Below are 24,626 nucleotides of genomic sequence, written 5' to 3'. Positions count from 1 at the left end.
TTTTCTTCTCTGTTCTAATTTTTACTGAGTCATTGGGCCTATAGCATGTCTGTTTCTGACTTATCATAGGACCAGTCTTATACATTGATGTATGGTCCATCTTGCCCCTAAAATTGATTTAAGATGACTAAGAAAAATACACATAAGATGACTTGTAAAATACAAAGATAAATAAATGAGAACATCAAGGCAAAGGGACAATATGAAAACAAAATAAAATAAATCTAAGGGGAGAGTTATTGTACAAAATCCATGCCATGATCATAGTGCAACTTGTGTATTTGTGAGAATTGAGCCACATTTTGAGGCTCTGAAAATCCTAACATTCAAAGCCAAGAAGAAATATGATCAGTTAGAAGGAAAATGATCACTTAAAAGTGACATAGTGCTCCAAAGGTAAAAAATAAAAATAAAAAAAACCCCACAAAAATATAAAAAAGAAGACTGTTGACCAGAAGTACAGCATTTCTAAGACCTGAAGGCTCAGTGTGATACAGTAAGATAACATCTTCAAGACTAACCTCAATAAATACAATAAATACAGCAGTGTTTTGTTCTGTTGTTTCATTGTGTCATTGACGATTCTGTTTGTACCATCAAAGCAAACTTTGGCATAATGCCAAAGCAAAATCTAATAAAACCTATTTTAGGATGCAAATTGAAGCAACTCAAGTATGCTGTTTTCTGATGGTTTGATTTGAACTAAGGACAAATTTAAACTATCTAGAGAAATTGATAGAATATATGCTCTTCAGGCAATACACTATAAGTATTATTTTTCACAACCAAGTTTTTGATATAATTCTTTGGACAGCAAAGAATTCAAGATAATAGTCTCTGGAAAAATCACGCAGTGAGATTTTTTTTTGTGCAGCTGTTGAAGGACAGATTCATAAGTTTTGGCAATCAATCAACGAAGCCAAAAGATAGAGCTGATATTCTCTCAAGACAATTAAGAAGTGTAATTAGGATATATGCTTAATAGATGACTACTACTATCCCTCTATAGAGAGATTTCCATACTGGGTGTTAGACTGCTAATATTTAAAGAATTCTTGCATTTATACTCTATATGTTTAGCTGTATTTTATCCTTCTAATTGCAGGGATTTTTTTTGATTGTTGTTGTTTTGGTATGCTCTTCAAAAGAAAAGTGCCTGGTAACAAAAATGTTTATGGCATGAGCATTTTGATATCTTTTTAAAACCTGCACAGTGAATTGGCTTCACAGCCTGGCATTTTCAGGGAATGTGTGAGCAAGTAGCCTCATTATTGATAAATATTTTAAAACACGTGGTATTTACCCAGAAGGTCCCCATGGCTCAGTGTGCCTCCTGCAGAAATGGCATGTAATAAAAAACTCCAGAATGAAATTTCAGAGGAAAAAAGGATACTGCACTTAAACAAAAATTCAATAAAAGAAATGTTAGAAAATCCCCAAAGCATTCCAACCAAGTTATGGATTAATTGCTTGGCACGTTTCCTTTTTTAATTCCAAGCTGCCTTTTTGTTAGCTGAGTAAACAAAGCATCTAGAATAAGTCAACTTCAGCCAACGATGACAGCCCATTAACATCATGACTGATAATAATGATAATCCCCAAAGGCTTTGACAAGGTCCACACACGAGCAATATTTGACCAGCAGGAGCCGTGTTGAGAAAGAAGGCAAAAAGGCTCTTGATCTTTCCGACAGAAACAAAAGTGAAGTATATGTGTGGAATAAGAAGGGCCTGTCTTCTGGCTGTGTCTAGACTCCCACACAGTAGATCCAGGGCCCCTCGTGAAGGGGTTTTAGGGGCACAGCTTGCAATCAGTCCTGTGGGGTCCAAGAAAGGGAGGAGGAGTCTTTACAAGGCTGTTACCAGAGGGTTTTAGGGCTGGAAAGCGATTGATTGCTGCATCAGAAAATTGGTAGTACACTTGTTCACGCCTCAAGGAAAATGTTTTCATTAGAGATCATTTTATTTACATAATGTAGATCCTATCTCCTCCTCTCCTCCCTGAATTCTCTCTGAGTTCCAAAAGAACAAGGGCTTTGCCTTGCGTATTGTTTGCAGAAGGTGTACAGTGAATATCAAATAACATTCAGTTACAAACAAGAGGCATTCAGATTAGATTTGTTTAAAAAAACCAACAGCAACCACACAGCACATCCCACCTCTAAAGAAGAAAAAACAGTCAAAATGAATCAAAACTTAGATTTTTTTGGTTCTAATCTTTTGGCAATGCCCTATTGTGTGCATTGCCATTCTCACTACATTCTGCATTTTCCCAAAGAGACCATGATGGAGAGGTTCACGTAAGGAAGAATTCTCCTAATGCATCAGGAAGCCATCTCTTGAGAGGACTAGTGTAAGATGAATCAATCGGCAACCAACCCAGAAACTCTCTGACCTTCAAAGTCCTGACATTGGACTCATATATTTTAAAGTGAAAACTTTGCCCAGATAAATCTACAGAGAAATCAGGGTTATGCTCACATTTCCTGATAAAGACTGCTGCTTGCTTCTGTGAATGCCTGAAACTGGTGGTGAATTTGAACGCCTATTTTTCTTTATCCTCCCTTGGTATTGCATTTATACTGAACTACTGAATTATATTCGCCCCTGCTATTTTAACCAAGGCAAAAAAGGAGTGCTCTATAGAAAAATCATTGGATTTTTCAAGCTGAAAGAGAGTAGAGATCAATTAATCCAGTTCTTCAATTTGACAAGTTAGGAAACTGAGTCCCAAAGGGGCTTTGTATCTGATCCAAGGTCACGCAGCTACTCAGTGGCAGAACTTAGTCACATGTTTATTATGGAGCTCATTAACGCGGTAAAGAAGGGAAAAAACATCCATCTTTTGGTAAACACAACTTACCGGTTTGTCTATACATTGGGATTATGATCAGGTATTTTTATTTTTATTTTATTTATTTATTTTAAAGAGAAACTATTTATTTATTTATTTATTTTGTGAGGAAGATCAGCCCTGAGCTAACATCCATGCTAATCCTCCTCTTTTTTTGCTGAGGAAGACCGGCTCTGAGCTAACATCTATTGCCAATCCTCCTCCCCTTCTTTCCCCCCAAAGCCCCAGTAGATTGTTGTATGTATGTCATAGCTGCACATCCTTCTAGCTGCTGTATGTGGGAGGCGGCCTCAGCATGGCTGGAGAAGCGGTGCATCGGTGCGCGCCCGGGATCGGAACCCGGGCCGCCAGTAGCGGAGTGCGCGCACTTAACCGCTAAGCCATAGGGCCGGCCCATGATCAGGTATTTTTAAAGCTGTATTGATCTAAGGTTTAGGTTTAGGATTAGCTTCTGGTTACTGCTAGAAAAATGTTGTTGAAGATTTTTATAATAATATATGGTTCTATTTTCTGGACTTAGAGATACTTTGATGTACCTCTTTCTTCAGCAAAGGTTTGTTGAGCAACTATTGTGGATAAAACACTGTGCTAGGTGCTATGAGGACATCTAACAATGCAAATATCAGAGCCTCAGTCCCAAGAAGTCCAGCATGGAAGATAACAAAGGGAATCAGTGACGTAATCCAAATCAAAATGGGATTGCAGTCTCTATAATGACATAAAATACAATTGGGAGTTTGGAAGAGGAAGGAGGAGCTTTTAATTGGAGGAAATTAGGGGAGAATTTCTTAGAAGATGTGGTCTTTGGCTGGCACTGAATGAGAAGGATTTAACAGGAGATGTTGGGGAAAGTCCTTCCAGGAGGAGGATGCATAGAAGCAGGCAAGCTTGGGATGCGTTTGGGAAATAGGAAACTTAGTGATTTGATTAAAACAGTAGAGATTCCTGTAATTGGTGGGGATGAGATAGGTATGGGACTAGAAAGTGGAGACCTTCAATCACAAAAAACAAAACCCAAATTTGATGTGTTGCTTTTCATTGCCTTACATTTTAAATATCCCCAGCAAGCAGGGAGTTGAACAGCTACAGACTCTTTCCTTCTAAAGAATCCCAGGGAGTCTAATATCCATTAAGTTCAACTGCATCTGTCCTCTTGTCCAGCTCTAGAAGAATTAACCATCTAGCCAGTGTAGGACTAGAAGTCCCCAGAATCAAACAAGGCTATTTAACAGCAGGATACAGGTTAAACCAAGCAGTTCATGTACCCAATGTGTGTCAGGAGATGTGGGGATCCTCACACCATGTCTAGTATAACACAGTAATCAACTTTTCAAGCCCCTCATCAGAGGTTGGGAATAGGAGAGGAGATGGTTGTTTTGAATTCCAATATTTGTTTCTTCCTTTGCTATCAATTCATTCATTATTCATTGCACAAAATTTAGTAAGCACTTTTATTGAGCCAAGCAGCTCACTCGGAACTGGAAGGCAATAATTAAAAAAACAAAACGGTATGGTCCTTGCCATTGTGGAGCTTAAAGTCTAGAAGGGGAGACAGTTTAAAAAGCCATAAACATGTAGACTCTCAAATGTAATAACGCCATGTGGAAGGAGAAGTGCAAGGCCACATGGTGGCTTCAGTGGCGCACGTAGTCCAGGCAGTCCTGAGAGAGCTTCTAAGCTGAGAGCAGATGGACGAGGAGGAATCAGCAAGGCAAAGATTGGTGGAAAGAGTTATTGAGGCAGAGAAGAGAGCAAGTGGTAAGACTGAGTCAGGAGACCATGCGGCATTCAGAGACTAAAAGAATTGCTTTTGGTTGGAGTATGAAGTTCAAGGAAGATGGAGGGGAGGGAGAGAGATGAGATGAGGTTGCAGAGGGAGTACAGGCCAGGCCATGAAGCCTCTTGTAGGTCAGGTTAAGAAATTTGGGCCAAACTCATTTCTTTCTTCCCTTATTATGTTCCTTTTTTGGTTTCTTTGGACAGTAATTCTAGAGTTTTAAGTTCAAAGCTAGAAACACATGTAGAAATAGTTTTATGGAAAAGCTTTGATAAGTACTGTAATTATTTAGAACTGTGCTATCTCATACAGTAGCCACCAGCTGCCAGGGACTACTCAGCACTTGATATGTGGCGGGTCCAAATGAAGATGTGCTGTGAGTGACAAGTGCACAGTGGGTTTCGAAGCCTTCATACAGCAAAAAGGACACAAAGTATCTCAATAATGTTTATACTGATTATGTGTCAAAATTAGAATATTTTGGATATGGTGGGTTAGATAAAATGTATTATTAAAATCAGTTTTACCTGTTTCTTTTTACTTTTTTCAATGTGGATATTAGAGCATTTAAAATGACATAGATGACCTTCATTCCATTTCTGTTGGCCAGTGCTGGGTTAAAATAACTGATGCGCTTTTTCAGGGTAAGGCAAGTCATGTATGGCTAAGTACTTCACCGAAACATCTTGTGGAGCCAAAGCAAATTTGCTGTTAAGACAGCATCATTGTCATTAAATCAATGTCAATAATTTAGACAGGGGCTAAGCTGGTAGTCACTTTGCCCGATTGGTGTACAATGAGTTTACTAAGCAAATGAACAATGGCAACTGGTTTGACCACTGGCTTGAACCTACTTAAGAGTAATATAGTAACAATCATCTAGGAGTATCCTTACATTTAAACAACTAATGGGAAAATTATCTGTAACACAAATATGTATTGATTGTCAGAGGACCTTTACTTGGTAATAATTTATTACAGCTAAAAATAATATAATTAGTAGTTAATTCCTTTATAATTTTATAATTCATGCTTTAAAAAAGCTCATTCAGACCTCCTAATAAATCTAAATTAAAGAGGTTTGAGTTTATTTCCCAGGCTTAATCCATTGGCCTTCCCTTTTCCGTAAAGCTGAGTACTATTGTTATAAAGATGAGGCCAAATAGATAGACAAAATGTCTCCGAATGAACACCTGCTAGGCAATGCGAGTCTGAAAATAACGTGATACAATTTAGGTTTAAGAAATGGGCACATCGGCTCATTAAAATTGTAAGGAGTCAGAATCCTGGAATGGGGTAGAAAATATCATTATTTTAAGTTTTATTCTGGGCAATTTGTTTTAGCTGTAACTGCAACACATTTTATAAAACAATTGGGCATGCAAGCCAAGTGGAATGTTCATTCCAGGGTAATGGCAGACGGAAACCCACATCACCGCATTTTAAAGTTAAGGGCTCTATGTACTGATCTCAGCAGAGGAAGCAGCGGCGATGTTCTCCAACGTTACCCACAAATTTATAGAATAACAGCCCGTTAAGCTCTAAATCTCAAGTGCTCTTTTTAAAGACGAAATATTCATGCTTAAAAAACCAACTGTATTTTCCACTTTCTTTGGGGATCTAGCAGAAAATTCATGATTGAGCTATATACCGAGACAAACAGTCCACCATGCATTGCAATAAAAAGGGGCAGAGACAGGCATAAATGTTTTAGTACGGGAACCTTATGTCTCTGCAATGATTCGTTCCATTGCTTGTTCTGGTCCTCCCTACTCCCATTACCCCTCAGAGTTCCATGGAGGAATGCCATAATTGTTGACTCTAGACCCAAACGGGACCTCCCTCAAATTCATTTTCAAGATCGAGCATCTTTAATTGAATCATCGTTTCGTCTAAGCATAGAAAATAAAACCAGAGAATATCCTAAGCTGCCATTACACAGAAGCTGCAGGAAATTGATTACAGAGAAGGGACAGAGGCTGTTGCATTAACTTTCTTACAAGAATGCCTGATTGTTTTAGGATTTCGGTATGGTAACTGGATTCCTTTAGTGAGAACAATTTTAGCACATAGAATAGGGTATGTGATGGCCTATTCATTTATAAAATAAGACATTTAGTAATGTAATAGTCTTAGCATTTAAACCTCAGATGTATTTCCATGCACAAGTGGTTAAGAACTCAAAAACAAGTCATTATCAATAGCATGCGTATGCAATAATGGAAGCATCAGCTGCAAAAAGTTACATTTATGACCTTGGCAAGAAGGATACATTAATTGACTGCAGAAAGGAGCCAACATAATATTTACTCTGCATTTTCAAAAGGATATGAAGAAGATGCTAGAAACTCAAATGCACTTAGCTTTATTTTGTGAAGGAAAGCCCAAGGGAACACTAATCAGAAAACTGGCTGGGGTGTACCTTAAGCCTCATGATTTCATTTTGGTCACCCAGAAGGAATCAATAAGTAGATAGTCTAACAACGAATGCAAAAGATAACATTTTTGGATCTTTAAGAGAGCTGTGGTTTTCAAGAGATGCACAGTTAATAAAAGACTTTAGAGTTGGAACTTTCTGTAATGCTCACCATGACCTGGCTTTTCCTCAGACAAGCTTCTGTTTGTGTTGGACTTTCTTTATGGAATTAATTCCCCTATTCCTAACTCTGCTTGCCAAAGTTCCACCTACATTTTAAAGCTGCATTCAAATCAATATCTTCTAAGAAATCCCAGGTTTGACTCCCAACACCAACCTTGCTGAAGGTCATCTTTCCTTTCCGTAAATGCCACAGCCATATTTCTCTCTCTCACTTTTTTTCTTCATTATATTTATATATTGGACTTATGTCCCTTATTGGAGTGTAAATTCCTAAAGATCAGTCTCTGCGTCTTTTTTAATTTTGTCTTCTGCCTCCTCCTCACCCTCCTGCCCCCAAGTGTCAAGCAGAGGTCTTACATATAGAAGATGCTCAATAAATATTTGTTGGAAGAATCAGTGAAATGCAGTGCTAAGCTTGCTGTGGAAAGAATAACATATCAAGGACTTTGCTTTCAATTCATTTAAATCTCGGATCCTGCTGTAAAGGATCCTTGACATTATGATGGTCCATCTTGAGTGATCACACTCTGACTCTGTCCTTTCGAACCTCTGACACTCCCTGGTGAAACTTGGGACTCCCTCTACTAAAGTGCTAAATAGATTGAAGAAAACTGCCTAAAATGAAGGAAAATAATAGTTTTGAGAATTTTGAGATAGCTCTTGAAGTAACTGACATCCTGTCAGGGTGTGACACACAAAAAACTGAGAATTACTGTTACTTTATAGCCAGAAAAAATTTAAACATCATTAATAAGAAAACACTGTTTTAATGTACTTCATTTATGAGACAATTTCTATTCATCAATTATACCCCAATAAAGCTGAAAAAAAAATTTATCAGAAGAAGAGAGGAAAAGAACCCAGAATCTGAATCTTACTATCTAGTTAGTTACCTTTGTCTTGAGTGTATATATAATGCCAGGTAACAATGAAGACATAAGAAAATACTCAGAAATTTCTATCTGAAGCAGTTTTTGTTTGCTGTATCTAGCTAGTAGCCGAAAGCGCTTAAAGAAATCCCTGAATTATCTTGATGATTTTCTCAGTTTTACACTAATTACTATAATGAGAAACCTAATGACCTAATTGCTCCTCAAGGAGAAATTGTTTGGCATATCAATTTCTGGTGGAAGGATGTAGCATATACCATGGTTTTAAGAACATGTGGCTACTAGCCCAGGTTATAAAGCTTGGAAAATATGATGGAAGAGAGACTTCATCTCGCTATTACAAGGTCTTTCTGGCCACGTTTAACATTTAACCTCATTCTTGAATTAAGTGTCAGACATCCTTAGTGATCCCTCCAATCTCTCTGTTCTTGCTGTCTTGTTATCCTCTGTGGAGCTCTTCAACTTATCTTCTGTTTCTGTTATTTCTTGCACTAATGTCATGGGCTTCTTTGCGTATAAACCGTGTCTAAATCAGGTTGGCAAAAGTGACCAGAGTGTTTTCTCTCAGCTGGAGAATGATCCTTATTATCCCAGTGGTGAAGGGAAGAGGTGTCCTTTGGGGCTGGGGCTCTCCTGAGGACCAGAATGTGCCCCACAGTCACGGCCAGGCCTGGGTCATTTCCAGGAGAGAGTTGGAGTTACCCATTTTCTCTGGAGGATGGTCTCCCAGGTGCTTCCGCCTCCTGAGTCACGAGACTCTCCAGGGCCCAGAACTCAGGTGCTCCCATGTGTATTTTTGCAGTACTACCAGACAATGCTTTCTGCTATTCAACTGACTTTCTGGATCAGTGTCCTTATTATTTTCACTAGAAAATTCCAGTCCACAATTGTACTGGACAACAGCTTGCTCAGCAAGAATGAATATTTTTATTATGTTTCAGCTTGTTAAAGGAGGTGATATATTCTAGAAGGGTAGAGGTCTAATGATCTCAGTTGGCTAAAGCCCAACGTTGGAAAGGCAGCTTTACAGGGTCTCATCCCAGATGGACTGATTAGTAGGCTTTGCTCTATTTCTATTCTTTTCAAGCATTTTCTTTGCCTCTGTATTCTCGGTTAAAATATACGAAAAGAGCATTTTATACCTCATGAGGGTGTTGCAAGGATTAAATAATACTTGTATAATTCCTGAAACAGGCACATGGTAGGCTCTCAATAAATGTTAAATGCTATTGTTATATTATTATTATTCATTCATTATTTTAATAAATAATTACTTAGCATTTACTGTGGGCCAGGCTCTGTGCAGGATGCTAGCCATCACAATGGATTGGGGAAGGCTCTTCTGAAGAAGTGGCACTGTCAGCTCAGAACAAGGAATCCAAAGATTATCCTTGTTTTCTAAAAGATCTAGCTCTTTCCTTTTCAGTGCTGTGTAGTATTCCATAGTACAACTATACCACCAGCCATTGCCAAAACAAACAATGTTGTAACCAACACCCTTGCACATATCTCCTTGGGCTATATGCAGGGTTCTTTAGGCAGACACTGTGAATTGGAATTGCTGGGTCAGAACATAAGCTCATTGTTAGTGTTAAATGACCTTGCCAAACCAAATGGCTTCAATATATGCTTGGTATATATGGCATTGACTTGTGTCAACTAAATAAATAAAACTTGTAGTAGGTGGTTCTATGAACTTTGGATTTTGCATTCATTCACCAAGTGTTTATGAAACATTAAATTAGGGACAGGAATTATGCTAAGGGATGGGATGTGTTGATCTATTCCTGGATTCTCCATTCTCATACAATGGCACTTTCTGGGAACACTTTGGAGAGGGTCTGGCATAGAGCCTTGGGTCATGGCTAGCTCCTACTTTTTATCCTTCATCTTCTTACCACTCTGTTGGAAGGGATTGTTCTCTCTTGTAACTCAAAAGTATTGTCATTACTACTTGTTTAGCATTTAATGCCTATCATTTTGCCCTCATCTTGTTACTACCTTTTTATGCTCGTAACCAGGATAACTATTGGGGAGCTTCCTGGGGTAGTCCTTGTAGGAATGTTATCAAAGTTTGGGAGCACGGGGAAGCAGGCAGAGGTTTGATAGCACTGTTTCCTTTCTTCTGTCTTATTTTTTTTATTGTGGTAAAAAACAGGTAATGTGAAACCTACCCTCTTAATTTTTTTATATATACAGTATTGTTAACTATATGCATATTGTTGTGTAGCAGATTTCTGGAACTTTTTCATCATGTGTGACTGAAACTCTATACCCATCGAATAGCAACTCCCCTTTTTCCCCTTCCTCTCAGGTCCTGGCAACCACCATTCTATTTTCTGCCTCTGTGAGTTTGGCCACATTAGATGCTTCATATAGATGGAATCACACAGTGTTTGTCCTTCTGTGACTGGCTTACTTCACTTAGCATAATGCCCTGTTTTCTTGGGTAGGGGTTATGGTCAGGGTAGATCCTTGTGACCCTATAGAATACACCCTCCTTTTGGCTGGTGCTCTGGGGCCTGAGTGGAGGGGTAGCTGTATTAAGGTCCTATTTCTATGACAGAGGCTTCCTACACATTACCTCTTTTGAGGCTCTTAACATCCTAAAAAGTCAGTTTGATAATCAATGTTTGAACAACAAGGAATCAGGACCCAGGAAGGCTGTGCTGCATCATTGCTGGTCGCATGGCCAGGAGGAGGGGATGCAGCGATTCTAATCCAGGTCTCTCTCACTCCGAAGTGCGTGTTTTAAAACAATATCCTCGTGCTGCTCTTCTGCAGAGGTCTAAGTCCCCTGGTTTCTAGCTACGAGTCAAGACATGGCATGATTTCTAAATTCATGTGTCTTTAGATGTGGCTTTGAAAGTATATGCATTAGCATCCTAATCCAAATTTCTCTTGCCTTCCATGGATTCATGGCACGAATGCTATGACCACCCTTGAGAAGTGGGAGTCATATTTGACTCTTCCCCCCACCCCTCATCCAGTCCACACCAAAATGAGGAAGGGCCATAACTTACTTTGGCAGATTGTGCTAATGTTGATGGTCGGTTTCACATGTTTCCTAAAGTTAAATTTCAGCTTCCTAAGTGAGATCATACTGGGGGTGTTAACTCAGGTGCTCTTCTGATCATGGTGAGAGAAAGCAAGCTCTGCCCAGCATCACTCCTCATCCTCCCTTAAGCCCACCAGTCTTCTCCCCATGTTCCTGACATTTTTCCTAACCATCAAGCTCCCCAGCCTTCGGGACAATGGACTAGACTTCTAGTTACTGTCATTGCAAAGGGTGAAGAGAAATTGCTCAGTCCCTTGTACATGAGCAATAAAAAACATGGTGGCTCATTACCTTTCCTTTTTATTTTTTCAAGATTTCTTCCCTTAAGCGTTCTGTTCTCCCGTTAAAATCCAACGCACGCTCCAGCAGACCCTGTGTAGCCAAATATACTATGGGTCCATTCATTTAGCATATTGTCGTTTTCAGACTTTATGTCTCGTCAAAGAAAGACACTCACAGAAATAAAACAAAAGAACAGAAGTCTCCAAATGAATGGGCTCGCTTCATGGAGGAGAAAGTTGAAGTATTAAAATCGCTCATCAGATGTTCTGAAAAATCATTTCAGCTGCTCAAAAAAAAAAAGAAACAAAATTTTATTTTGAAGGATGTGTTCCAAGAACTTCCCCTTTGATTTTTTTTTAAAACCATCTGTCATGTTTGTTTCATTCCAGCCTTGAAGTAAATAGATTTAGAGAGTATACAGCGGCCATTGAAACCTTCCACAGAACAGAAACAGCCTGCTCTGTCAGTGCCCTTCTGGTATACTTTAATCAAAAAGCTTTGAAATTAAAAAAAATATCCATAGACCTTTTGCTTGAGTTGGAATATGGTGTGCAGAACACAGAATGTTATTTTGACCTATTATTGAAGGTCTCAAAACTTTTGCTTTTACTTCGGGCAGCAAGGAGAGACTAACGCAGAGTGACTTTTGTTGGCACCAAGGAATTTATTCTCCCCTTTTATGCTTTAGTTGAGCCCTCTGAACGCAAGACTTCATTTTCTAATAGAGGCGAGCCTTATTCTTCACTTAGAATAAAGAAGCTTGGCTTTTCAATTCATCTTGTCTATTTATCCTCGTGATGTAATTTTTACTTTCTTACTGATTTCACCACAAGGAGTTTGTTCCTCCCCGTAAGAATCCCCAAGGTATTGGGATGCTTTTCTTGATAATTTCCTCTGAACTTGATGCTTTTGTCCCTTAAATGTCACATGGTAAGAATACCCATAAACTGGGCACAGCTCTCTCCCATAAAACAGAAATAATTGTTCCTTGGAATGAGGAGGTTTTCACAGATCAATAACTGCCTCGGAGCAGGAAAGAAAACAAAAATGTGAGAAACTCATTATAATATAAAAATATTCTAAATAAATAAATGGCAGGTAATAACGTGCTCAAAATAATAGTGTGGAAGTGACTGACAAAGTGTGAGCTAGTAAACTCAGAAACATAGCTGTGCAGAAGCTCCATGATGATTAAAAATGATGATGCTTATAGACTATTTCAGTGATGATTTGGTTAAATTAGATGGGCCAACTCTACCACCTATGTGTGTAGATAGAATGAAAATTAGCCTATGTTGTAGGATGTGAAGTTGCTTGATTAATACCTAAAAATATCAGGGATTCATTAAAATGTAAACAAAATTTAAAAATCAATAAGACAACACTGAAATATTTACTGAAGAAATGATATGATGTTTGAGATTAGGCTCCAAATAATCCAGCCTTTCTGTAGTAGAGATGGCTGGTGAGGATTCAGATGAAACAGGATGGCCTAATTGTTGCTAATAATTGGAACTGGGTGAAAGGTACATGGGGGTGCATTATATATTCACTCTACTTTTGTATATATTTGGAATTTTCCAGAAGAAATAAAAATATAAGGATTAGGGGACAAAAAAATGAATGTGACAAATTGAGGGCTTTGGGTATTGGAGTGTTTTATCAGAGACTTTGAAATAGAAAAGCATAGCCTGTAGGTAGTTATCATTTATTTTACAAGTTTCTCTTAAATGATAAACGATAAGATAGAGACATATGGGATGACCATTAGTGATTCTGATGCCTGACTCAAATTGACAGAGCTCGGAAAGAAAAGAGAAAGATGCACCATTAATTTAATCTAAATTAATTAAAAATTAATTTAAAAATTAGTTTTTTAAAAAGAATGATGTCTTGTAATTCAGATACTTGCATGACTTGTTTTCTCCCAGAATAGAGAGTAAGTTCCTTATATTACTAACTTCATTTCTTGAATAACTTTGTATGTGTCACAGGATCTAGCATGGAGCCGTGTCTGTGGTGAACCTTTAGTACCTGTTTGGGTATTGGGTGAATTATCGCTTAAAAATGCACATCTGATTAAACATTTCAGATTCACAAGTATGCCTGGATACCTTATTCACAAATAAATATGCCCCAAACAATGACAGAAGCTGGAAGATGTCATTGTTTTTATTGATAAATAAGAAGAGAATAATGGAAAAATATATCTTTTTTTTCCACCCTCAATCCCCACCTTTTTATTGGATCTTGGAATGCCCTGTGCTCAGTTTATGTCTGCAAATATATATAATTTAGAGCTGTTTGACAGAGCGAGTTCTCATTTTCAAGCAAAACTGAAGGGGATGGCTTATGTCACTGACAGATCCACAAGAGTTGGTTTTTCCAAAACAGTATTCTGTGAAGGCTTCAGATTTTTCAAAATGCTTTCAATTTGGTGATGTTGTTGGAAAAATATTTGCTTCCAAATCAGTGTGCAGTGTAAAACAGAAGGGCTCAGGCCTCGCTGTTTTGCATTAGCAGGAATGTGGAGTATTATTACTGCCTTTGACTCACACAGTAATTCCTGCTGCTTCGGAAGCTGAGCAGTTCCGTAAGAAACAGGAGGCTGTTGATAGAGTTAATCTTCTTACAGCACTTGAAAATACCAAACCTGTGTTGTAGTAGTGGACAGATTGACAGTTCAAACTGTGATTTGTAAGACTTTGGTGAATATCTTGATATTTTTACGTCATGTCTGAGGTAAGATTTGAAAATAGAAATTTGCGTGTTTGGTTCTGATTCTGTTATCATTGCAGCACAAGCGACCCTCATTCCACACTTGGACCACACATTACTGTTTCTCCAGGACCTCAGGGACCAGCCTAGATCTTTGGAAGTCTTTGGTACTTGGCACCAAACTGAAGCTGACAACAATCTGTATTTATTTTCTTTTCTGAGATGGAATATTCTGGAAGGACCAGATGGGAAGAACTTCTATGGGCAGTCTTCTGAGTGACTGAGTGACTCTCAGAAGGAGGTTTAAAATCAGGTATTTACACTTCAAGTATTATCATCCTTCCACCCTGAACATCTCTGAAAAGATAACTTGATTTCTCAGCCCCAGAGCAGGACACCCAGGGCAGAGTTAGAGGGAGGGGGTGTAACAGAGCACGGCCACTCTCTCGTGTGCGTGATCCTTCCGCAGAATCAGCCTGGGCTTCTTTATGGCAACTATTTTCAAGGTAATATTTATACTACCTTAAAAATAAACGGCCAGCACAAGAGAGAAATAACTCAGGGAGTTTCACTTAAATTATATTTTTAAATGACTCAATAGAATCTTTAGTTTCTGCCTGGAGATAATTGTGGACCTGACTCACTTTCAGTGATTCAAGGAAATTTGACTTGTGAATCTAATTCCTCAGACTGGATCAAGATCTTTCAGTCTGGAAAATTCTCCTCAAAAATAAATATTCTGGAATAAGAGGTGAAAGAAGCTGTCCCTGATCTACTCTGAGAAGTAGGTGAGACTTATTTCTTGTACTTTCCCAGTCTTTTCTTTCTAGACGCCATGACATCTCTTTCAGACTCCTTTCAATGCTCACAATCTCTTCTCTTTTTTTTTTTTTTTTGGCCCCTTCTTTCCTCCTTCCCTTCCTCCCTTCCTCTTTCCTTCCCTCTCTCTCTTCCTGACTTCCTTTCTTACGCATAATCGCATTCTCTTTCTTCTTATCAAAACCTGCTTCCTGTTAAGGGTCTGAAAAAATTTCACACAGATAACTAATATGTTACCCCCCCTTGAAACAAATATTGTTGAGTTATTTAAAAAGAAATCAAAAGTGAAAAGAAAAAAAGGAAATGAAGCCTTAGAGTTTTAGGCATTCGAAATAACAGACGAGGGAGGTATATTTTGGGGCAGAGGAATTGTCCATGAAGCAGTGTCTACGCATGAGACCTTTAGGTGTTAAACTGCTGTTACCCATATCTCTTATCTCTAACTTGGGAGCTGCTTGTGAACAGCTCAGGAGAAAGGGCAGGCCAAAGAGAAAGTAGAAAACCAAAAAAGCAGACTTGGAGAGAAAATGCCCTCAAGTGCCTGGAAAGTCCTAATGTATAATTATTTATTTATTTATTTATTTTTTATGAAGCAACTTACAACCACACTGAAAAGAACAGGTGAAGTTTGACTCCAAGTAGCTGAAGAGCCCTTTGAAGTTTGCTCTGTGTTTGGCTGTGCCGTTTGGGATCTTCTACAGAAATGCCCAGTGGAGTTTTAGACCTGTTGACAAATGCACCTCAGAGCCTGGTTAACACATCTGACCAGCCTGTAATTTGAAAGGTGTAATTAGTATTATTTATAAAGAGCCAAGAGCACATTTGGCATTCTGCAAAATACAGATGAAAACCCCAGAGTTCCCTGCCCACAGGCTGGGGCGTGACGGCCCCTGATCCTTGGTTGCCAGCACCATGCCTTTGATCTGGCCTGTGAATCTGAAACCTTAACCAATTTGAAGCAGGTCGTGCTTTAACTGAGAGCCACACTCATGCTCAGGCTTAAGAAAGGTTTTGGAGTCAACTAATTTCAGAGAAAACTTCCCAAGAATTGGAAATTCAAAAAGAGGGAGACAGGTGGTTGCCATAACAACTTTACCATCTACCTAGAGCATATGGGGTGGCCTTTCCCCACCTTATACAAGAAGAAACTTTAGATGTTCTTAGTGGCAATTCTCAGGCCTTGGCTTTAATTCAGGCAAGATCCTAAATTCAGAACCAGGTGGAGAAGGTGAAGGGGGAAAAGAGAGGGCTGAGGCCAGACAGGTGATCTACCAAGACTGGGAGGGGCAGAAGAGTGTTAGACTAAGGTACCCATTTGAAACAGGAACTGAGATTCACAAAATTCCAAATTTAAATTATATATGTATATATATATATATATTTTTTTTTGCTGAGGAAGATTTGCTCTGAGCTGATATCCACTGCCAATCTTCCTCTTTTTGTATGTGAGCTGCCACTAAAGCACGGCCATCGACAGACGAGAAGTATAGGTCCACACCTGGGAACTGAACCTGGGCCACTGAAGCACAGATCATCGAACTTAACCACTAGGCTGCAGGGTCTGGCCGCAAATTTAAATAATATCTTCCTTTAAAAACTGAAGAGGTTTAAGTACCTCATTCATTATAAGGCAGAGTGGGAGTGTGTCAGGAGCATCGGACTGTTATCCTGAGCATCCTCTGACCATATCTGACTCTGAGGGTTTCAGAAACAGCAAAAATGATGCTCAGGGAAAAAAGAAGGGGAAGGAAGAGGAGGAGGAGGACTTTGCCATACACTGAAGTTTGCTTGCTGGCAGCAAGCTCTGTCCTAATAAAATGAAACTTCTGAAATCAAAAGACTGGGTGTGAACAGGTATTCCAGAAATTCCACCAAACTTGTTCTGTAGGTAAAGGTCAATCCTTATAAGTTCTGGGATTTCTCTTCTCTGAATGCATTACCACCTGTTTCAGGAACAGTATTTAGCCTAAAGGCTTGTGATGTGCAGACATTTCAATTAAAAAATATTTCTGCTTTGACTTCTCCTTCCATTTAACTTGTGTTGAGACACCTACTTTAGCCTCCAGCAACGTCTATTATATCTACCTTAGTTTCTCCAGTGTGCTTTACTTAAAGGGACAGCGCAGGGTCATTAATGAGCTTGCAGGTTAACAGGGGGAAACGAGCTCAAGTGTAGGAATCAATTAATAAAGACTTCAGAACTTGTTTCTTTACACTAGCTAGGGAAAGGGAAGCTTTAGATGCGCCTTCTGAGAGTTCCAAGAAGGACAAATCTCAAACTCATCTTGTTACAGAAGAGTTTATAATTGAAAGTTACATGTCTTAGTATTTCTCTTTTACTTTCATCTTGATGAATGCTGTTTTGTTACAGGTTATGAGTGGGATCGCCAAACCTGGTGTAGGGCCCCCTTCACCAATCCCAACCTCACCTCCTCCTACATTATAAGTCCCACCACGTCATAAGGTGATACTTCATAAGAGAAAACTGTAGACACTGTATGAAACAGGTCAAAACATAAAACAGGATGGTGCATGAAATCACCTACTTAAATTGTGAGATGGAAGTTATTTCAAACATCATCAACTTTTCTACAAGGCAGAATGTTCTGTAATGAAAAATAGAGATTGGCCCACCACACACCTGCCTAAAAGTTTTTCTACATGAGCTTCTGCTAGTAATCCTGGGAATCCCCAAATGGAGTATAGGAGTCTGTGAGCTCTTGTTAATAAGTCAAAAAGCCTAATGGATGTTGTGTGCATACCAGAAATAAGATTGCATTACAGTTATATCACACACTCAGTGTGGTCACCTGGTTATTGCCATATGATCTAAAGTTCTTATTGACTATCATCTGGGTCTGTAATAAATACAATGTTGGAAAATAATTGTTTGATTAATAATTTTTTGGAAGACTGAAACTTTTTAAATACAGGGCCCATAGAAGAAAACATAATTTAAAAGGGAAATGTGAGTTTGTACTCCAATAGGTCATTTATCATTAAGATTTTTGGCTGTATAGTGCTCCAGCATTTATAGTTCTTTGATTCTTATATCAAAATATAAACACAAATATCAGATTAGAGTCTCTAATTAAATAATTAGATAAATAATTAGATAAATTATTAGATTTAATTATAAATTTAATTTAATTTAATTTAATTAAATAAATTTAATTTAATTAAATAAATTTAATTTAATTAAATAATTAGATAAATTAAATAAATTAGATAAATAATTAGATAAATTAAATAAATAACCATCAGTTATTCAGTGACATTTGGAAGACCACTGAACCAACTAGCAGACCTGGTAAACCAGCATGATTGCATAGTATGCAAATTTTAATCATGCAAATTTGCAATAGCATTATATAAAATATTAATAACCTTATGCACAGAAATGAAAATAATGTGAATTCCAAAAAAGTAAAAAGCCTTAATGGATGATTCCATAATTTCAAAGCTGGAGGAGCTGAGTGATTTATAAACTGTGTTATGCTGTTGCCACCTGGTCGCCTCGCTTGACCTTGACTACAGAACTATTTACCCTTCTTTGTGACTATCTTGTGTTTTTTACCTACTTGGTAACCTCTGTGAGTGATCCCGATGATGACTGTACTGTTATTTTAACATTCACCATTGTTGTAATTTAAAACATCTTGCCTAGAACACGTCTGACTCATAGTTGGTGCTCAATAAATACTCGTAAATGAATGAATAAATTAAATTTTTTTCTTTACATCTTATACGGGTATTGTCTGGGCATTCATTAAATGGTGATCTTAGTGCTAGTCTCAAAAAAGTACTGAAAAAATAATACTGGTGTTGAATTTAGATGTGATAGATGCTGTTACTATGTATTTATTATTTTGAGACTGTGTGTGTAAGAGAGAACAAAGAGAGAGAGAGAAAAGAGAAAGAGAGAGGCAGATTGTTTTAAAAATTGGTCTTAAAGCAAAGAGAGACTACAAGGGTTGCAGATTTTTGCACATTCTCCCATTTATACCTATGCTTATGAAAACTCAATTTGAACAAGTGTAAGTTTTGATTCTGTGAGGTCTTCAGCCACAAATTCTTTTCATAAAATGTATTTGTCTGGCATATAAAGTTGTTTAGATGAGTCTAACTCTACCCAGGAGAGGATGTTTGAAACAGATGTTCACTCCTCTGTTGAACTTAAGGCAGTCACCCCTCCCTTTGTGTACCTTTGAACTGATGTGCAGTTTTGAGCAAACTGCTGACTTGTACCCCAGTTTCATGTTTAGGGTATTTGGTGATCTTTTGTCATCTACATCTTCCTTGATGTTGTTACCTAAGATACAGCCACGTTAGCAGAGTAGAACTGTAAACTTTGCAGCTTCTAAAACTCAAGAATATGTTTTTTAAGTGTTTGGAGTAAATAGAAGAAAGAGGTCAGGTTTAAATGAAAAGCTTCTTCTTATATGGTTATTGACCTCCCTGAGGATGCTGAAACAATATCTGATACTACAGCCATGCGTCACAAAACGACGGGGCTACATCCTGAGAAATGGATCGTTAGGCAATGTCATCATTGTGTGAACATCATAGAGTGTACTTACACAAACCTGAATGGTATAGCCTACTACACACCTAGGCTATATGGTACTAATCTTATGGGACCACCATCATATATGAAGTCCGTTGTTGACCAACGTGTCATCATGCAGCGCATGACTGTATTTAAAACTAAACACTGAAACCTGGGTAGGAGCTATTTGGAAGACAAACATTGTCATTAAAGATAGCAAGGCAGAGCACGGATCTCTCTTTACAGTCTAAATGGAAATTCAACTAGTTATAGATTTTAGTAGCTGTATATTTCTCTCTGAGGGAGAAGGGTACAACCCATTTGCCATTTTTCCACCCTATTTTCTGTTCCTCCTCTTTGAGTTGAGGTATACAGGGCTTAAGGCCAGACTTGCAGATTTTCAAGATGACATTCAAGTTGGGAATTTGAGTCCCATGGAGATGGTATAAGAGGCCATTTAATCACCCACGTTTTGAGGTGGCATTTAGGAATGTCTTCATGGATATTTACATAGATTAACATAATAATTGATCCAAATTAGACCAAACTGTAGACTACTCATCTATGGGAACAACTATTCATTGTGAATATGAACAACAACCATTCATAGAATGGTTTGAGATCTATTCTGTTAGGCCGATTTACCTTAATAATTAAGATGGCTTGTCTTCACAATGTGATAATTCTCCTTGTAAATTATTCCAAGTACTTTATTTAGGAATTTTAATATTTACTTAGTAAACTCTGAAGCTTAAAGTTGTCCTCTAAAATGAGGGTATCCATAGTTCAGATTTTTCTTAATTCAACTGTCTTCACTTCAAAAGCCCAAGCAATACGAACGTGCAAATCTATTTAGCAAACTATATATGTGTATATTTATTTAAATAGAACTTAGACTGTAATAGTAAACATTCTTTAATATCACAGCCACATTAAAATTTTTGCAATGAAAAAAGTGGTCAATTTTAATAATCCTCAATTCAAATGATTGGTTTTCCACTTTCTGTGCTTGGCCATTTAGACTTTGTTTCATGCTGTCCTTGTTGGCCTCAGTGTGTTTGGATGATCATCAAACTTGCAGAGCTTAACTCCTTGAGATAAAAACCCTCTTCCTTCTTCCCTGCGTGGTTAAACAGGAAAATCTGCCAGGACTGATGAGCAGCCCATCAGCTATACATGGTGGGCCACAAAAAGACTATAGAAAAGATTATAAACATCTACAGTGTTAGTTACAGGGACATTATCCATAAAGCATGTAATCCTATCCAAACCTTCCTACGACAGTTTCACAGTGCACCAGAATTTTTAGGATATTTTCTATTTTCAACCTGTGATCCCCTGTAATACATAGTCTTGGCATTTCTTATCACTGCCAACCATGCATTTCTTATTTTAAAAAAATGTTTGTTACAAATTTCAATACCTTGCATCCTTTTTGCCTTAGACCAAATGCCTATCACACATTCTCATCATTTTAATTAAACTTGGTCCAATCCAGGGCAAATGTTTGATTTTGACTCAAAAGGTGCATGCAAATCACAAATTCTATGCCATTCAGAGTGGAAATACTTCCTGTAGCCTCCTTTCAGCATATGAAATGAAACAGTCTGCCAGATTTGTGGTTATACATCATTAGAGAAGAGACCCACTGATTCAAAAATAGAAAAATAAACTCAGGTCCACCTAATAAGTAAACATTATGCATCTGTAGTTTTAAGATCATCAGGCTAAAGAAACACAAGGCTGGGACTGGAAAAAGGCAGTCCTCAATTTTAACCCAGCATCAAGTGAACAAAGAGATAACTGTCCACACATGTGAGAACCACTGGACCCTAAGAAATCATACATGGCATTGACAATCAGGAGCTCCTGAGTTCCTTTGCCTCTTCTGGCACTCTCCTTCTGCACGGCCTTGAGCAAGGAAATTATTTCTTTTCCTGGCCTATAAGATGGAGGAAACACTAAGGAACCATGCCTGTTACATATTTTTCACAGCTTGTATGGTCTATTAGAGCCTTCAAAGAGACAGTTCTGTAATTACTGAATTCATTTTCATCAATCAAGATTTTATGTAAACATTGATAACTGGAAATTCAACAAGGAAAAATCCATTAATAAAGAGTGTCATCAAAATAGGCTCCTTAAAATCCCTTTTTGGTATGTTTGTTGCCATAGTGAGTTATAGCAATATTACGAAAACAGTCTTTTTTGTGCAGAAAAAGTTTCTGCACAAATGAATTTGGGATGTACTCATCTTTTAGGAACATCCTACAATTCAAAATCCTTACAAGCAAAGTCATTGAGCTTTTTAGGCTTTATCGTTATGCCTGGAGGAGGAGTAGGAAAGGTTTGTGGCGATCTGAGTTTGTAGCATAGGATACCCAAATGTTAGAGTGAAGAACGAGGACAGGTGCTATTAGTCTTCAATGGAATAAACCAGAGTATTTAGAGCCATTGAAGGTTGAGCAACAATAAGAAGACTTGCCCTTGAGTTTACCTGAGCCTCCCTTTGACTCCATCAACTTCCCCATCAGTGGTACTCTGACTAGCATTTCTGAATAAGTGTCTGTATGCCTTGAATGAAATGCCCAATATTACCATATTTCCGTAAAAACTGTTATTTAACAACTTGTAATCAATGGCTCAACCTTCTACCCAATGCAGCAGTCAATTCAATAATATATTTTACATACTTTGTCTCATTATTATTCATAACATCTCTAAGATGTAGATACTATTATTATCTCTGCTTTATAGATGAGGAAACTGAGGCTTAGAACATTTAAATGACTTGCTCAAGGTCACACGGTAAGAAGCAAAACCAGAATTTGAGCCTGAGTCTTCTTTACTCTAGAATCAGTCTTTCAATCACTCTGATAAACACCTTCCTAATCAAGAAACTCATTCCATTTTTGGACAACTTGAATGAATATATTAAGCCGAAATCTTTCTCCTTGGCCTAGTTCTGCACTTTAGAGTAACAGAGAATTAGTTTAATAGACCACTCCCATGCTTTCAATGCTTCAACACATCTTGGGTCTCTGTTACGTTCCAAGCACACTGAAAATTAAACTCCTAAAAATTACTGTTACTTGCTATGTTTTTACACTAGGTTTTTTGAGAGATAATTGATACATAATAAACTGCATATATTTAAAGTATACAATTCAATAAGTGCGTCTGTGAAATCATCACCATAATCAAGGTAATGAATGTATCAAACACCCCCAAAAGCTCCCTTGTGCCTTTGGTAATCCCTCCCTCCAGTTTGAATTATTTTGAGACTTACCCATGTTGTACAGCATATTAATAGTTCATTCATTTTTATTGCTGAGTAGTAGTTCGTTGTATAGATAGAGCATACTTTATTTATGGACATTTGGATTGTTTCCAGTCTTTGCCTGTTATGAATAAAGTTCTATGAACATTAATGTTCAAGTCTCTGGATGGGCATAGGGTTTCATGTCCCTCTGATAAATACCTGGGAGTAGAATTGTTGGATTATATGGTAGGTATATACTTAACTTTTCAAAACACTGCCAATCTGTTTTCTAAAGCAGCGCTACCATTTTGCATTCTCATTGGCGGTGTATCAGTGTTCTAGTTGCTCCACATCCTTTTCAACATTTGATATAGTTAGTCATTTTAGTTTCTAATAAGTATGTAGTCATTATCACATTGTGGTTTTACTTTGCATTTTTCTGAGACTAATTAGACTGAGCATTTTTTTTTTCCTGTGCTTATTTGCCGTTATATATCTTTCTTGGTAAAGTATCTGTTCAAATATTTTGCCTATTTAAAAAACTTGGGTTGTTTGTTTTCTTATTATGGGGATTTAAGAGTTCTTTATATATTTTGGATACAGGTCCTTTATCAGATATATGTACCACAAATAATTTTTTGAGGCTGTGGTTTGTCTTTTCATTCTCTTAACAGTGTCTTTTAAAGGGGCAGAAGTTTTTAATGTTGATGAAGTCAAATTTATTATTATTTTTTTATGAATCATTGTTTTGGTGTTGTGTCTAAGAAATCTTTGCCTAATCCAAAGTCAGAAGTGTTTTCTCCTATTTTTCATCTAGAAGTTTTATAGTTTTAGGTTTTACATTACGCTCAATCATTCGTTTTGAGTTAACTTGTATATATAGTATGATGTATTAATAAAAGTTCAGTGTTTTGTAAATGAATATCCAATACTTCCAACAATATTTGTTGGGGAGATTGTCCTTTCTCTAGTGAACTGCCTTTCACCTTTGTCAAAAATCAGTTTCCCATATGTGTATGGGTTTATTTCTCTACTCTCTATTCTATTCCATTGATCCAGTTCTCTATTTTTACACAAATACCACATTGTCTTGATTACAGTAGCTTTATAATAAATCTTGAAATCAGATAGTGTTGGTCCTCTAAACTTGCTATTTTTATTCAAAGTTGTTTGGGCTATTCTCTATCCTTTGTATTTTCATATGGATTTTAGAATCAGCTGGTCAATTTCTATTAAAAAAAGCCTCTATGAATTTGATTGGGGTTGCATTGAATCTAGAGATTAATTTGGAGGTATTTGACATCTTACAATATTGAGTTTTCTGATCCATGAACACAAATATTTCTTCTTTTCAAAAAAATCTTTTTTAATTTCTCTCAGAAATATTTTATACTTTTCAGTGTACAAGTCATTCACATTTTTGTGAAGCTTTATCTCTACTTACTTTATATTTTTGATGCTATTGTAGATGGTATTGATTTTTAAATGTCAATTTCCCATTGTTCCTAATATGTAGAAATACAACGGATTTTGTATGTGAATTCTCTATCACACAACCTTCTAAATTCATTTATTAGTTCTAGATTCTCTTGGCGCTTCTACATAGACTATCATGTCATCAGTGAATAAATATAATTTTACTTCTTCCTTTCAAATCTGGATTCCTTTTATTTCTTTTTCTTGCTTTATTGCACTGGCTGGAATCTCCAGCACAATACTGAAGAGAATATGTGAGAGAAGACATCCTTGTCTTGTTTCTGATATTTGCATCTGTCTTTCTTGTTTTATGTTTTGCAGGGACAGAGGCTAGGTCTTTTGT

Source organism: Ceratotherium simum, chromosome 14, assembly GCF_057802395.1.
Source record: "Ceratotherium simum simum isolate JZ-2026a chromosome 14, ASM5780239v1, whole genome shotgun sequence".
In the NCBI taxonomy this organism is placed as follows: Eukaryota; Metazoa; Chordata; class Mammalia; order Perissodactyla; family Rhinocerotidae; genus Ceratotherium; species Ceratotherium simum.
This window is presented reverse-complemented; position numbering follows the sequence as displayed.